The sequence below is a fragment of the Lepisma saccharinum genome, chromosome 27, assembly GCF_977018435.1.
Source record: "Lepisma saccharinum chromosome 27, izLepSacc3.1, whole genome shotgun sequence".
Lineage (NCBI taxonomy): Eukaryota > Metazoa > Arthropoda > Insecta > Zygentoma > Lepismatidae > Lepisma > Lepisma saccharinum.
Genome location: NC_139255.1, coordinates 28,104,343 through 28,118,817, shown reverse-complemented (window position 1 = coordinate 28,118,817; position 14,475 = coordinate 28,104,343). Strand labels below are relative to the sequence as shown.

The 14,475-nt window shown below is 39.4% G+C and overlaps 1 protein-coding gene across 3 annotated transcripts in view; it reads right to left on the bottom strand.

Annotated features, from left to right (window-relative positions):
• The window catches only part of Fa2h (Fatty acid 2-hydroxylase), a 33,527-nt gene extending 23,679 nt beyond the window's left edge, over nucleotides 1-9,848 (bottom strand). The window contains exon 1 of one of the 3 annotated variants that reach the window (XM_083113465.1): nucleotides 9,725-9,848. The gene's annotated coding sequence lies outside the window, so the exon portion shown is untranslated. Of the gene's footprint in view, nucleotides 1-7,376; nucleotides 7,448-9,724 lie in introns of those variants that run through there. The other 2 variants (XM_083113464.1, XM_083113466.1) reach the window with 2 other exon arrangements.
• Nucleotides 9,849-14,475: the final 4,627 nt, after the last annotated feature.

Genomic DNA, 14,475 nt, shown 5'->3' with positions numbered 1-14,475 from the left:
GGAAATCAGGTTGCCAACTCATAGGAAATAAGGTTGCCAACTCTCAGGAAATCAGGTTGCCAACTCATAGGAAATAAGGTTGCCAACTCTTAGGAAATAAGGTTGCCAACTCTCAGGATATCAGGTTGTCAACTCTCAGGAAATCAGGTTGCCAACTCTCAGGAAATTAGGTTACAAACTCATAGGAAATTAGGTTGCAAACTCATAGGAAATAAGGTTGCCAACTCTCAGGAAATCAGGTTGCCAACTCTCAGGAAATCATAATGCCAACTTATAGGAAATCAGGTTGCCAACTCATAGGAAATAAAGTTGCCAACTCCAGAATCACCACCATCATATCACTGATATGAATAATTTTGTTTACAATTTCTGATCAATTTTTCTCCTGTATTTTATTCTCTAGACTCCAGGCTTCGCAGATAGCCTAGCTAGCCTACAATATACGCTATTGGACCACGCGGTTTGAACCTGTGATCTCAGGAACACAAGTCCATTCACAAACATGTAATGCCTGTATCTATATTTTTTTGTAATAGAAAACTAAACTAAACTCCGTGGCGGAACAGTTCTTTGCGAGGTTAGGTCTGTCAGGCGACCTTTCAGGGTGACGCGTGGTCAGCGCATCGAGTACCATCGCCGCTGGTTTCTGGTTTTCTACTTCTTTTCAAGCAGCTTCCCAATCGTCGTTACGAAGTTGAGTCAGCGCAGAAAATTTGGAGGGCTCTCGCCGGGAATCGAACCAGGGACCACTCGCATCAAAGGCGAGATCTAGTCCAACTTTATGGGGCCTCCTCGATGGCGCAGTGGTAGCGTTGACGCCTTATAAGCAAGGCGTCCCGGGTTCGATACCCGGTAGAGGCACATAGTGGCTCGGATCCTACTTTCAACTGTAGGTCCAGTCCCAATTAGCCTTAATTCGCATAAAGTGGACTTAAAATACCAAACCAATAAAATAAATAGTCAAACTTTATGATAACCATGAAAGGAGTTAGTTTATTAACTAATGTTCTTCATATTGATAACTTGGGGCGTAATTCAAATGCACAACCATTATGCCCATAAAACGAACATTCAACAATTGTTTCAAATTTTGCTTCAATATTTCTCAAACAAAGTCGGTTATATAATACCTCTACAGTTTAATTTGTACTCTTTTATCTTTTGTATTAAAATGAAAGACAACTAACAGACAATATGCATATGAAATTACATTTAAACAAGATAATTTAAATAATTTAATGAATAGTTTTAAAGTTATCACTATCAAACGATAAAAATACATTTTTAGTTTCTGTTAAAAACTAAACGTGCAAAATTCACGTTTGGAAAAGTTCAACCTTTCTAAATAATGTTTTACTCTTTGAAACACCAGACAAACACCAGAAAAACAGTAATATTTATCATGTGTGTTATGGATATATTTAATGCTAAAACATCAAATAAGATAAATATATACAGGCTATGTATGGATGCTACATGCATGATTTGAGAAGATTGGGTATGGTCTTTATACGGTTTACATGGCGTTCTGTACGTTAATAGTGCGTTTTGCGATAGAAAATTGAATGTCAGTGGCAACCCTGTGCCGCGTCGTTGCCTACATACTGCATATAAAATGCAATATTCCGAGAACTAATAGCGTCATTGTGCTTGTATATTTGTCATTTTATATTGCATTTGTCACTTTGGGCTAATCGCGAAAGTAAAAATGCGTAATGATTAGGCGAAATTGGAGCTAAAGACGCGACCTGGACACTTCTATGGCAAGATTGAAAGTTGACCACTTAACGCGTTTGACCACCTTGTCGGCGTGTGCCCGCGTGTGTGTTGTGTGGGTATAATTCTGAACCAAAGTACAGCGCCTTGAATAACGTAGTGGAAAACGACCCAATAAACTAGTTCCCGAACCGGATGACAACATAGATGGCAGTGCGATCAGTACGAGTACTAATTTTCTTATGAAAGTAGTGCGGCGTTGTTAGTTTTTGGAATATATTGTGTAGATTTGTTTGTCTTGAAATGCGGTACGTGAATTGATGGGAACAGTTATATTTGTGGAGTGATTTGAAGTCACGAAACGGCATTTAATTTGGAAAGAAAAGCAAGATAAAATTAATAAATAAATAGCATGCGTAACACAAGAAGAAACATCGCAAAGTGATTACCGAGGCGACATACCACGTGTGTCGCTTGGAAGCGAGCAGTCCGTAATCAATGCAGCCTTTCGAATCGTAGGGACACAAGCTCTGACTGCACCGTTTTCTCAAGGATATTTTAGACCAAAGCGACACGCGACAAACGATACGAGGATTTCACACCAAAGCGACACGGGTCCTTCGGCCAAAGGCAACTTTCATACCGAAGCGACACATGTTGCTTGGAAACGAGCCAATCAAGAGCAACATTTCACATCGTAGCGGCATGACGGGGAGCACAGGCCAGCGTTCGGTTGGTGAAATCCTCAAGCGATAAGTGTCGCGTTGGTGCGCAATTTTCCTAAAGGAACACACTCTAAAATAAGGTAACCATTGTATTGTGTGGCTTATCGTGTCGCCTAGATCTGTTGTCCGTACAATTAGCAGTGAACGTTTGCTAATAGACTGAAGGCACCATGTCGCTTGTCACTTAGTTGGGAACTCCCCCTGTAGCGCGTCGCTTTGGTCTGAGCACCCTTCCTTTAAGGAGCTTTCGGACCGAAGTAACAAGTAGCACGCGAATACGCCATATGAACCTGTCGTTTGCTGTTTGGACCCTCATGTGCAATGAATGCTATTTTACAGTCTGGAAGTGTGTGTCACTAGTGTGACAGTGTGAACATCCCGTGTCGCTTGTCCCATTGGTTTGAAAGTTTCCTTACACTCATGTCGATGGCACTAAGAAAGTTTTGTGGGGTTCCCCTTGTTGTTTCATGCAATCATCATTTTCATCATCGCCGCGATTAGTTCAAAGCGGAAGAAAAGAGACAGTAAATATAAAAAATACAAATGCATATCTTTAAAAGAAATGATGATGATGATAATAATAATGAACCTAATTCATACACAAAAATTTAGTTGTCAAGAGCATTCCATGCGTATTTTTTCTCCCGTATTATTAACGAAAGTATGACGATAACAGGACGTGGTGGACTGTCTAGAATGTCCGTTAATATCTTCACGACCACTGTAACAAATATCATAGCAATTAGGTATCACATTCATAGAAATGCTTCATGTAAAAGAATCAGACGTTGCAGCGAAAACTCCATTTACTTGTACTTCCATTATAAGCAGACGAATTCCATGCACGTGTACCGACACCAGCGTCTTTAGCGGTATCATATTCGAGTGGTGTAACGATCAAGGCCGAACGCCCATCGTCAGGCACGCGACGCACCGGCTCGGTCCCCTCGAAAGACCAAGACCGGGCGACGCTGCCTACAATTTCTCTTTAGTTTAAATGCCTCGACTAATTCTCAGTTCCTGCGGGTCATGAGAGTCCGCATCTCAAGGTTTGGGTAAGGGTCTGCTTTTGAATAATAATGATAAAAAATAATAATTTATGCTTACTTATCTAAGAACTCTAAAATAAGGTAACCATCTTTACGCTTAAATTTCCGCCATGATCGCACCCGCATCCCACTGACCAGTGAGGATACGCATACGAGTCGCCAGCGAAATCAGCATAATCTAAACTGACATCTTATGGGTTGATAAAGCCTCCGCCTCACTGACCAGTGACGGCGGGACAACTCATCAAACCAAAAGGATGCCAGCTAATTTGTACTTATGAACCAAATTTACTATGAAGGAAATACCCATTAACGATTACAGAATTTATTTACTTCTCCAATTTCCAATAAACAGTCCAAAAATTAACATGAGAGAAGGTTCTACGTTTAAACCTTAATCAACGTATTCACAAATCCCAACATAGTTAAGTTAAAAGAAAAATATACAAACTTCTGATCAAAAGGAAAACTACAACAATGGCAAGATAAAAGTTAGATCATATCGACTTCCATAATATAGTCAAAACTTTCTATTGAGTAAACATAAAACCCAGAGAGCACTTTCTTATATTACATGTCCATATCCCATCATAGAACTAACACAGCTGTAACTTGGTTTCAATAAACGGGTGACAAATTATTAACTAATGGTCGACAATATTACTTGTAATCAAGAGAAAATAAAAATTTGCATAACATCTATCCGTAAATTCCTATTAGGCTTCCCCGATGGCGCGGTGGTAGCGTCGTTGCCTTGTAATCAAGGGGTCCCGGGTTCGATACCCGGTGGAGGCACTTAGTGGTTCGAATCCCACTTTAAACTGTAGGTCCAGTCTCGATTAGCCTTAGGCCGTGTCCCAAAGGTGCAAGACCGTACTTGAAGCGAGCATCCTCCGAGTATGGTCTTGGAGTGCGGTCTTGAAGTCGGGGACTGGAAGTGAAAGTCTTTCGAATTGCACTTCGACTGCAGCGCCAAATACGATCAGTAGATAAAGCTGAATACTCGTTGTTTTCCCCACGTTATAAACACTTGTTTTTCCCCATAGAAATCACGTTGCTTTGTCAAATGTTCGTACACATACACTTCCACACATTAGAAGCTCTTTAACCAACAACTTGCTGACCCATAACGTATATTTAACCTGTGTTGCTGACCTTCTACCTCCGCGATTTTAAACAAACGAACAACGAGTGCAGAAATCACGTGACCGAGTCAGCTTCCATCTGCACTGCGAGATATGCACTTGCGTACTCCTGTTCATGGCGCTTTCGAACTGTACTAGGTGACGTCACTTCTGCCAAAACCATGCTTCAAGTACGTACTTCGTACCTTTCGGACAGAGCCGTACTGTGCATAAAGTGGACTTAAAACACCAACCAACCAACTCGTAAATTCCTATTCGTGCTTTTGTCATATTTTCACATCTACATTATGTTCTATAGAACTCATGAGGTAAACTACCATCTTCAGGGTCAACCTCTAAAAACATTCATAATTAAAATATCTCTACCCTTTATCAATGCCATATCTCGGCCACAAATTACAAATGTCCACGTGGAATTCCTTAACATAATAGGGGAATCATGAAAACTTTATAAGCTACGAGATTTAAAATCACCCTCTGACCAGAGGTATGCTCTCGGATTAAATAAATAAACTTTTAATTAATTTAACCTCCTGACCGGGAGAATTCAGAATGATTTAGAATAAAAATTAACTTGATGAGAAGGATGTATATCTTTGATGAGCCTAATTTATTTAACTTCAATTTACATCGGAGCCACACTGACCAGTGACAAGCTGCATTCCTTTCTTCCCCCGAATGTCTACTCAACTTCCAGTTTCATTGAACTTGCAAGCTGTAGCAGCGATAAGATTAGTCTGTTCCCGCACATCAAGGGATACAATGGGGTCATTTGTGTTCAATCATGAATGAATTTTGTTTATCATCATGTGATTTTCAACATGTGTTTGTATATGTGCAGTAGTGATTATTTTATTTGTTGGACAGCAAGGATATCCTTTAAACACATACAAAGAATAAATCACTTGAGATATGCAATTTAGGAATGAAGTGATTTTGTGTTGATGTTTTCTTTCTGGTTGGACAGCTAAGTACTTGTGTATGTGTACAGTATATAAAAATGAAGTAGTTTATCAATGTATAGCTCTTTTGTATGCTGTTTCCTCTCATAATGAAAAAGTGTGTGCCAATTTTTTTTTCCACCGCTGGTATATACCGCTGATCTAATATTTTATTTACCGCTCTCCTCAGTTTTTATTTACCATAAATTTGTCTCCCTATTGATAAGAAAGAAAAATAATACAAGCTTCAACTTGCTTTGCGTTCTTTTTCGCATGGCAAACTGCGTTACAATTTAACTAAGAAATATTTATACCTTCTTAGAAAATAAAAATCCTTAAAAGTACATACACGAGGGCTATCGAAAAGTAATTTGAATAGCAAAGAAATTTATCAATCGCTACAGTGGAACCAGCCACAGATGCCAGAACAGTGCCATTTTCCACACTACGTTATTCAAGGCGCTGTAACCAAAGTATATGTTCCTTTATTTTGCAGCGTGTTCTAATACCAGTTTGATTAATATGTTTTTGCAACATGCCACACTGAATCTTTTCTAATTCACTGATGTTTGTTTATTTTACTTCGCTTTTCTTTCACTTTTGGCTAATCGCGAGGATGGGGAAGAGTGATGATATGATGAACACCCATACGCAGGTCGGATTTCGAACCCTGGACTCTTGGATTATTAGTGTGCTGTGCCATATTACATAAAATAGAATGTAAATATTCTAGAAGTCTATACATCCTAACTATTATGCAATTAAACATCAATTGATATAATTAACCTGAATCTGAGGAGGAAATGATATCCAAAAATTAATCTTACGATAATTTAAATAATAACTTTTGTCTCTTCGGTGGAAGAAATTCTTTGAAAAATGCAATGTCATTGTGGCCAAAAAAGCCAAGAGAATGTGAAGAAATTATGCTTTTGATCAAGAATTTTTGCTATTTCTTTACAGTATAGTGAATGTACATTGTTGTACATACCTGTACTGGAATTTGATACAGTTGAATATTTGGAAATCTAAAATTGTATTGACTTCACTTAGTTTCTTAAGAAATGCCTTCTTGTATGTGTGAAGTTTTGTAAAAATATTAAATAAATAAGTGGCCATTCCTGAGCCAGGATGAAGTCTGAAGCATTAATTTTTACATACATTAGTAACTAAAGCAAGTCTAAATCTCTTGTTAAAGTTCAGCGTCAGATTTCATCTTAATCGTCCTTGTGGTAGTGATTTTTCATTGAATAAAATATATATTAAATAAATGTTAAGAAAAAGGGGCAAGAAAGGTAAAAAATATCATGAAAAAGTCAAGAATTTTGTATTTGTTATTTTGATAGACATCGTAAAAAAAGTGCTCCCCTGTGTACAGCACCACGCCCTGAAGGCGTATAGGGGGTGTGCGGGTAACGCCCCACACTTTCTTGATTCGGTCGTGAGTGGGGGTGATGTGATCAGCATCACGCCCCTGACCGCCTTTACCCCCCAGGGTTTCCCCCCAGGTACCCATGTTATTCGACACTGGGTGGGCGCCAGGGCCGCTTCCATCGTTAGAAAAGTTCCCGGATTTGAACCGGCCGGGGATCGAACCCGGGACCTTTAGCATGGTAGTCAGACGCGTTACCGACTGAGCCACCGCGGCCACTAAAAGTTGTTATTAAAATTATAAAATAGATGTGCCTACACGGACCATTTGCAAAGATTTCAATATGGACACACAATAATTAAACTAAGAAACACATAAGTGTCCAGTACATAGGAAATATACAATCTGAACAAAGTAAATAGACGCACATTACCACAAGGCAGACCAAAACTGCGGTTGAAGTCCTGTGTGACCGATGTGAAACATGAATGTGTGCTTTATGATCTATAGGTGGTACTAAACCATTTACGTCATTCTATATCACATGATATTTGATAAGATCGCCCAGAATGTCCTCTGTAATATTCGCGATTAAATAACTACGGCTTCCCGGAAACAAATTCTTCCATATTTCGCAAAATATGTATTGTGCGAATGCCTGAATGTTTTTGTAGTCAAGGAAATGCCTTGCCTAGTATATCCGTTCCTATATCGCACACATATTAAACTAACATGTTGGTTTCATCATATTTTGGTCTTTTCTCCAAAACAAAATAGGTTAAAAAACAATTTGTTATAGTACTGGGCAGTCCAATATAAGGCGAAACTGTAATCTCTGTAATGAAATACTGGGAAAAGAGTTGCATGTCTAGGAATTTTGTAAAAGATCTGATGTGATTGTAGAGAGCTTGATGAATTATTTTAGGAAGTGGGAGGGGATTTGCTGTTTTTTCTAGTTCCTATGTGTTTATTTGCTTGTATATTCACGTATTTTCAATGTCAATGTAAAGGGCTTTCGAGCCAATGAGTTATAAACTCGTTCGATTTTAACGAGACCGAGATAAGAACGAGATTATATCCTTTGAGACGAGACCGAGACGTGCTGTCCAAGACTTTAGGAAAATGAGAATGTTCTATAGGGTGTCCCAGTTAAAAGTAGCCCGTCTCAAAGGCATTTGTCTATGAGGCAAATGACGGCTATATTGCACCAGTAAAATGGAATAGTCCATTGTAACGTGAACCGTGGTAGGTACTCAAGGTCATCCGTACACAGACGTCATTTCTTTTCATGATCTTTGGCAAGTAACTGTTGATCGGAGCCGAGCTACATTTAACTGGGACACCCTGTATTTAGCCTCAAAGAATATTGCTTAATTTTGTGTCTTATACACATGAGGGCTGCCGAGTAGCCAAATGGTTAGATATTTCTCCTCTGGTGCGAACAGTCCTGGGTTCGATCTTTGTTGGAGCTCGCTTTGGCGCAGCATCATGAAGACAATCGGGGAAATACTTAAAAAAAAGTAGTGATGGTGTCCCGTCTAAAAGCCAGAAGACAGCGGAGATGGGACAACGAACGAGTTAACCGAAAATTACAGAAAGGAAAGGAAACATTTTAATATGTGTGTGTTTTACTTACCTCCATAGCGACATTACGAACTTCAAAGGTGTTGCCTTGTAACAAAGGGGTACCGGGTTCGATTCCCTGTATTGGCACTTGTACAGTGATTGATTTAAAGTTGAAGCCCAGTCACGAAGAGACTACGCTGGCCTCCGTGGCGGAGTTGTGAGCACAGCGAGCTACGACGGTAGGGGTCCCGGGTTCAAATCCCGATCTGGGCATGGGCGCTCTTTGTGAGTGTCCTTCCATCATATCATCATTCATCTTCATCTTCGCGATTAGCCAAAAGTGGCAGAAATGCAAAGTGAAATAAATCAATCAAATCAAATAGCCTACATGAGCGTAAAGTTAATTTTGAAACAAACTTTGCCGAAGTTGTTACAAAGACTTTAAATCTTATCACTAGGACTAGGAAGATGGATGACCTGAAAAATCTGAAAAATGACCTTAAAATTGTTTTAAAAATGTTCTAATTTTTTTAAAAAAATTCCCGCCCTTAAAATGAAAGCTTGATTCTTTCATAAATTACAAGACACTAATTAAATAATTTGATAAAATCTGTTGCTTGGTGGTTTAAACTATCGAAAGGGGGGCAATTAAGTGATAATGTACCTTTTTTCATATTTTTACTTCATTTCGTGCTAACCAATTCATTTAAAATCCATGAAACAACCGAGGAGAAATAATAACCTTAAAAAAATGATAAAAGATGTAATAAAAAGCAAAAAAATACTGAAAAATGAAGTAAAAACAAAAAAAGGTTTGAAAATACAAACAAATGCAAAATAAAAACAATGTTTTCTGGTTCGAACAGAAGTGAAACGGACTAATATCAGCAGTGGCGGCGATTTAGGGGGTGGGGGCGAGAGGAGGCAGTTGCTCCCCAAACTTTTCGCCACTTTTCCACTGCACAATGCTAAACCCTATATACAAAGGAAAATATACTGTCTTTGCCCCCCCAGTTTTGGCCCCTTGTATCCCGGTTTTGGAACCCAATCGCCGCCACTGACTGCCAGGTTTAGCAGTGTCTTCAAAGCCAAGAAAACATATGATTTGTGAACTTCCTAGCCCTACCTATCACTCAACAAATGATACCGGTAAGAATATCACTGGAAGAGTTCATAAGCAAATACAGAGGTAAAGAAATAATAGTCCTACCAGTTAACAATTACAGCTTGTTGCTTCTCACCAGATGCATGAAGGCTACTGGATCACATATGTGCGTTTTATGCAAGCACATTCACATAGGTGTTAGTTGGAATGAGAAGAACGTAAGACAGATAACGGTGAACATGCCAACACACCTACCTTCGACGAATTATGAGTTTTTGCCTGATTCAGTCACCCTTATCTTATCATGTGCTGACATATTTATGGAGAGCTTTCGTGTTTGCAGGGACGTAGCTAGGTTGATCAGTTTGGGAGGGCCCAAACGTAAGATTTTTTCTATCAAACTATTATAAATTAACAAACTATTTATACACCATATAGGCCTATACTGTATACATACATTATATATGTATGTGTGTTATATATATATATATATATATATATATATATATATATATATATATGTATATATATATATATGTATGTATGTATGTATATATATATATATATATATATACACACACACACATACATACAGTGGCGTAGCAACAGATCGCGCGGCCCCCATCCGTTCTTTAAATTTGAAATCTCAATGTAAGTCGATACTAAATGTTCATAGATACGTCAGAAATTTACCATATTTAATTTGAGGAAGATGAAATCTGAAGCTGTAGGGCATGCCCATACTCAACGGAAGCGTCATGGGTCCAAGACTATGATATAGTCTTCGAACTATGATATATTATAATGTGGAGATATAAAAACGTACGAAGATAACATTGACTCAGATTGTGCAAGAATTTCGATTTCGTCCTTGCATGTAGGAATGGGTTGCCTGAAGAGAGAGAGTCAGGCTCCAGAAGTTTGCAGTCTGCAACATTGAGTACTTTTTTTTTTTTTATAACCATTGATACAAGGCTAAAAGACATCCCCATTTAGTCGGGACAGTCCATTCATGTTACGCCCATGATTTGACGTATTCATTCAAATTATAACGTTTAACTAGAATTTAATAACCAGAGAAAAGCAGAATATTTTAATTTTATTACGCACAAAAATTAGCCTTTTCCATATTTTCTCTCAGTTCCATTTAGGCTATTAAGCCTAAAATTTCGTATCAACCGTTTGGGATGCAAGGGCCCTTTAGGCACGAGGCCCCGGGCGGTCGCCCACTTCGCCCACCCCTTGCTACGCCGCTATATATATAGTCTTGGAAAGAAAAGGAGCAAGGGCCTCCTCGGTGGCGCATGGTAGCATCGTCGCCTTGTAATCAAGGGGTTCCGGGTTCGATACCCGGTGGATGCTCATAGTGGTTGGGATCCCACTTTACACTGTAGAACCGGTCCCTATTAGGCATCTCATGTATACAGTTCATACCGGAATCGAATCCGGTATCTCTTAGTTCAAGGCGACTGCGTTAAGCGCTATTCTGTAGGGCGGGCCCGAGTCTTCTTTGCCATCTGATTGTTCACTTGGGAAATGATGACGATAAGAAATTATATGCACACGTCTAATTTCTTAAAATTAATCATATTTGTGTGTGGAAAACTGAATATATGATGACACTGGATAAAACAAAGTTCGCACACGCTCAAATGATTACGCTCTCGTCTTTGGTTCGGCAGGTTCAACAACCTGCCCGAGTTCGATTCCCGATGGAGGCACATAGTTGTTCGGATCTCACTTTAAACTGTAGAACCAGTCCCGATTAGCCTTACTGTGCATAAAGTGGACTTAAAACACCAGTTCAATTAATGAATAAATCGAAAGGTTCAAGTTGCAATCCCTGGTGGTCAGGCCGGTAGCCAGAATTTGATTTCGGAAGGGGCTTATCCCTTATCGGCAGCCGCCATCTAAAGACGAAAATGTTGGGGAAGGAGTAAATGCGGTGAGGATGAATTTCTATATGGTATATTGCAACTTATCATATACAAGATGTTTAATCCTGTTAATGAATTATAACACCATTAAGCCTTGTTTCCATGATTATGAAAAAATATAAATATGCTGACCAAGGCAGTAATTTATTTTATTAAAAACATAAACTAAACGTAACGTTTCAACCTTCTAGCAAGGTCTTCATCAGACTCTGTATCAAGTACAAAAGTAACAAGATACCAAAAACAGGGCATTATATATACACAAAACATTACTCCCTCCAGACTATTAGAAAGTTGTTTCGGAACTTTCTATGCCCGACCCTGTGGCCGAGTGCTTAGCACATCGCGCTGCGACGCCAAGGGTCCCGGGTTCGAATCCCGGTCGGGCTTGGTTGTTTGTGAATGTCCATTCATCAATTTCATCATTTCATCACTCATCCCCATCTTCGCAAATTAGCCAAGAGGCACAAAACGCGAAGTAAAATAAACTAAATCAAATCAAATCAAATCGGAACTTTCTAGCAGGTGGTTTTCACTAGTGAACTGTAGTTTCACCTAAAAGGCTAAAAATATATACTTCCATATAGAATGTGGTTGGGCTTTATATCTCACGCTCTTTTTCTTTCATTTTCTTCCTTCTCCTCTCCTCTTTCTCTCTCTTGTCCTTTCCACTCTTTCTAACACCTTCTTCCATTCTTTGTTTATCTTAAGTCACCCATTCCAGTTCATTGTGTCTTCTTCACCTTTCTTCTCTATTTCCTTGGCCTCCTTCCATTTTCCCACTAGCATTCTCTTCTCCCTTCCTATCTGCTTAGCCTCATCCCACTCTATGTCATGTCCTGTTTCTCTCGTGTGTTTAAATATCGCATTTCTCTCTCTCTTAAGTCGTACATCATCCCTATGTTGTTTCAACCTATCTTTCAGTCTCTTTTTCGTTTCTCCTATGTACACAATCCCTTCCTCTTCCTCTTCTACGAAGTAAAATGTAAAGAATGTCAGAGTGTTTGGGCAGAGTCATTAACCAATTTTCTATGTATTTCACCGAAAAATTACTCATAGACTTCAATACTTTGTAATACATTTGGGTTATGTGGTTACAGAACTAAACGTACGTTCATGAAAATAGGCGGCAGGGCAGAATTGCGCTGTTGCCACATATGGGAAAAGCAAAGCGAGAGCGGGGTAAAAGTCGCTCGTTCCCGCACACTGTGTGGCAACGTCAGCGTTGCCTAGTTCGAGCGTCAGGCCGACCTCTCTCCGGGGCACTTTCGACTCCCATTCGATACAGAGCTGGTGATCGTGTGAATTGAAAGTTCGTTACAGGCCCAAGAAATGGAGTTCCATACCTACACGTTGGACTGCTATTAAACCTCCGAGCACACGGGGTTGTGCTCCGACGTGGCAACAGCGCGAACTTCTGCCACCCGCCTGTTTTCATGGCCATGCGTCTAGTGTTTGGAATGTTAAATTTGAAACGTAACCCTTCTCTTCCTTTCGCTCTCTCTCTTTCACACTTTCTTAAGGAGAAGGAGAAGACAGAAAGGAGTTCAACCCTCTCTTTCATTCTCTTTCTCGACCAGAATGAACATGTGTATGGTTCTCTCTGAACACACAAACACACACACAGAGAGAGAGAGAGAGAGAGAGAGAGAGAGAGAGAGAGAGAGAGAGAGAGAGAGAGAGGGGGGGGGGGATATCGGCAAAAAGATACAAGATTACCCTTCTCTTTCCTCTTTTTCTTTCTCTCGCTCTTTCTCAGCTGCAGTTGTAGTTACTCATTTCCAAAAGTAACAAATTTGCAGTTAAGTTACTAATTTTGAAAACGAACTCAGTTACAATTATAGTAACTCATTTTGAAAGGCAACTTGGACAATTTGACAACTTTACTAATGTGACCACCTAAAGTTAACAATCATTTTCTGTAAATAAACCTATATCCATATGTTTAAATGTGAAATCATTGGGGTAAGAAAATTCAAAGTAAATAATTATACTTGAAACAGTCACCGCATAAACGCAAGGATATACAGGGAGTCTCATAAGTAATAGCGCAAAACTGACACAGGTGAATGTATACGATAATAGAAGCAAAAAAGTCTCAGTAAACATAGGTCTGCAAACGAACCGTTTTCGAGATAATCGCGAATGTGATTGCAAGCCGCCACTGACTTCATTGTTTTTAAACGTCGTCCTAGTTGGTAAAATGCTAATAATGTGTGCGAATGTGTTGTTAGAAGCCGTCATTGATTGCATTTTGTAAACACTGAGTGCTTTACTCCTTGCGCGGTCCGAGGTTTGCTCTTTGTTTACGAAACAGAACATTTCCGAGAGGTGACGTTGTAATCAAACAGGATGGATACAATCAGTACAGAGAATTGTACATGCTTCTGACCAATTTCGAAATGAACCGGGGGTGTTCGAAAGCATTTTACCAACTGGGACGACGTTTAGAAACAATGAAGTCAGTGGCGGCTTGCAATCACACATTCGCGATTATCTCGAAAACGGCTCGTTTGCAGACCCATGTTTACTGAGACTTTTTTGCTTCCATTATCGTGTACTTTCATCTGTGTCAGTTTGCGCTGTTACTTTTGAGACACCCTGTATATATTGGGGGTAGTGTGTAGGGCCTTATTTTCTGATTTCGGGATGCCTCGCATCCTTCAAAATGGATTTATTTATGATGAAACTAAAAGCTAAAGGATATTTAATGGGTGTTCGTGGTGCCCCAAAGCCCCTTGAAAGTTATGAATGGTATACTCCCTTTGTTTTATGTCGCTATAACGTGCACACTGCTGTATTTGACCCAAAGCTGTTTGTTGAACTGTATGCGGACATGAAGGCATGATTTGGTCTTGATTTTTTAAAAAAAAATATATCGCTAACTAAGACTATGGCATTTCTAAACCCGAAGGTTTT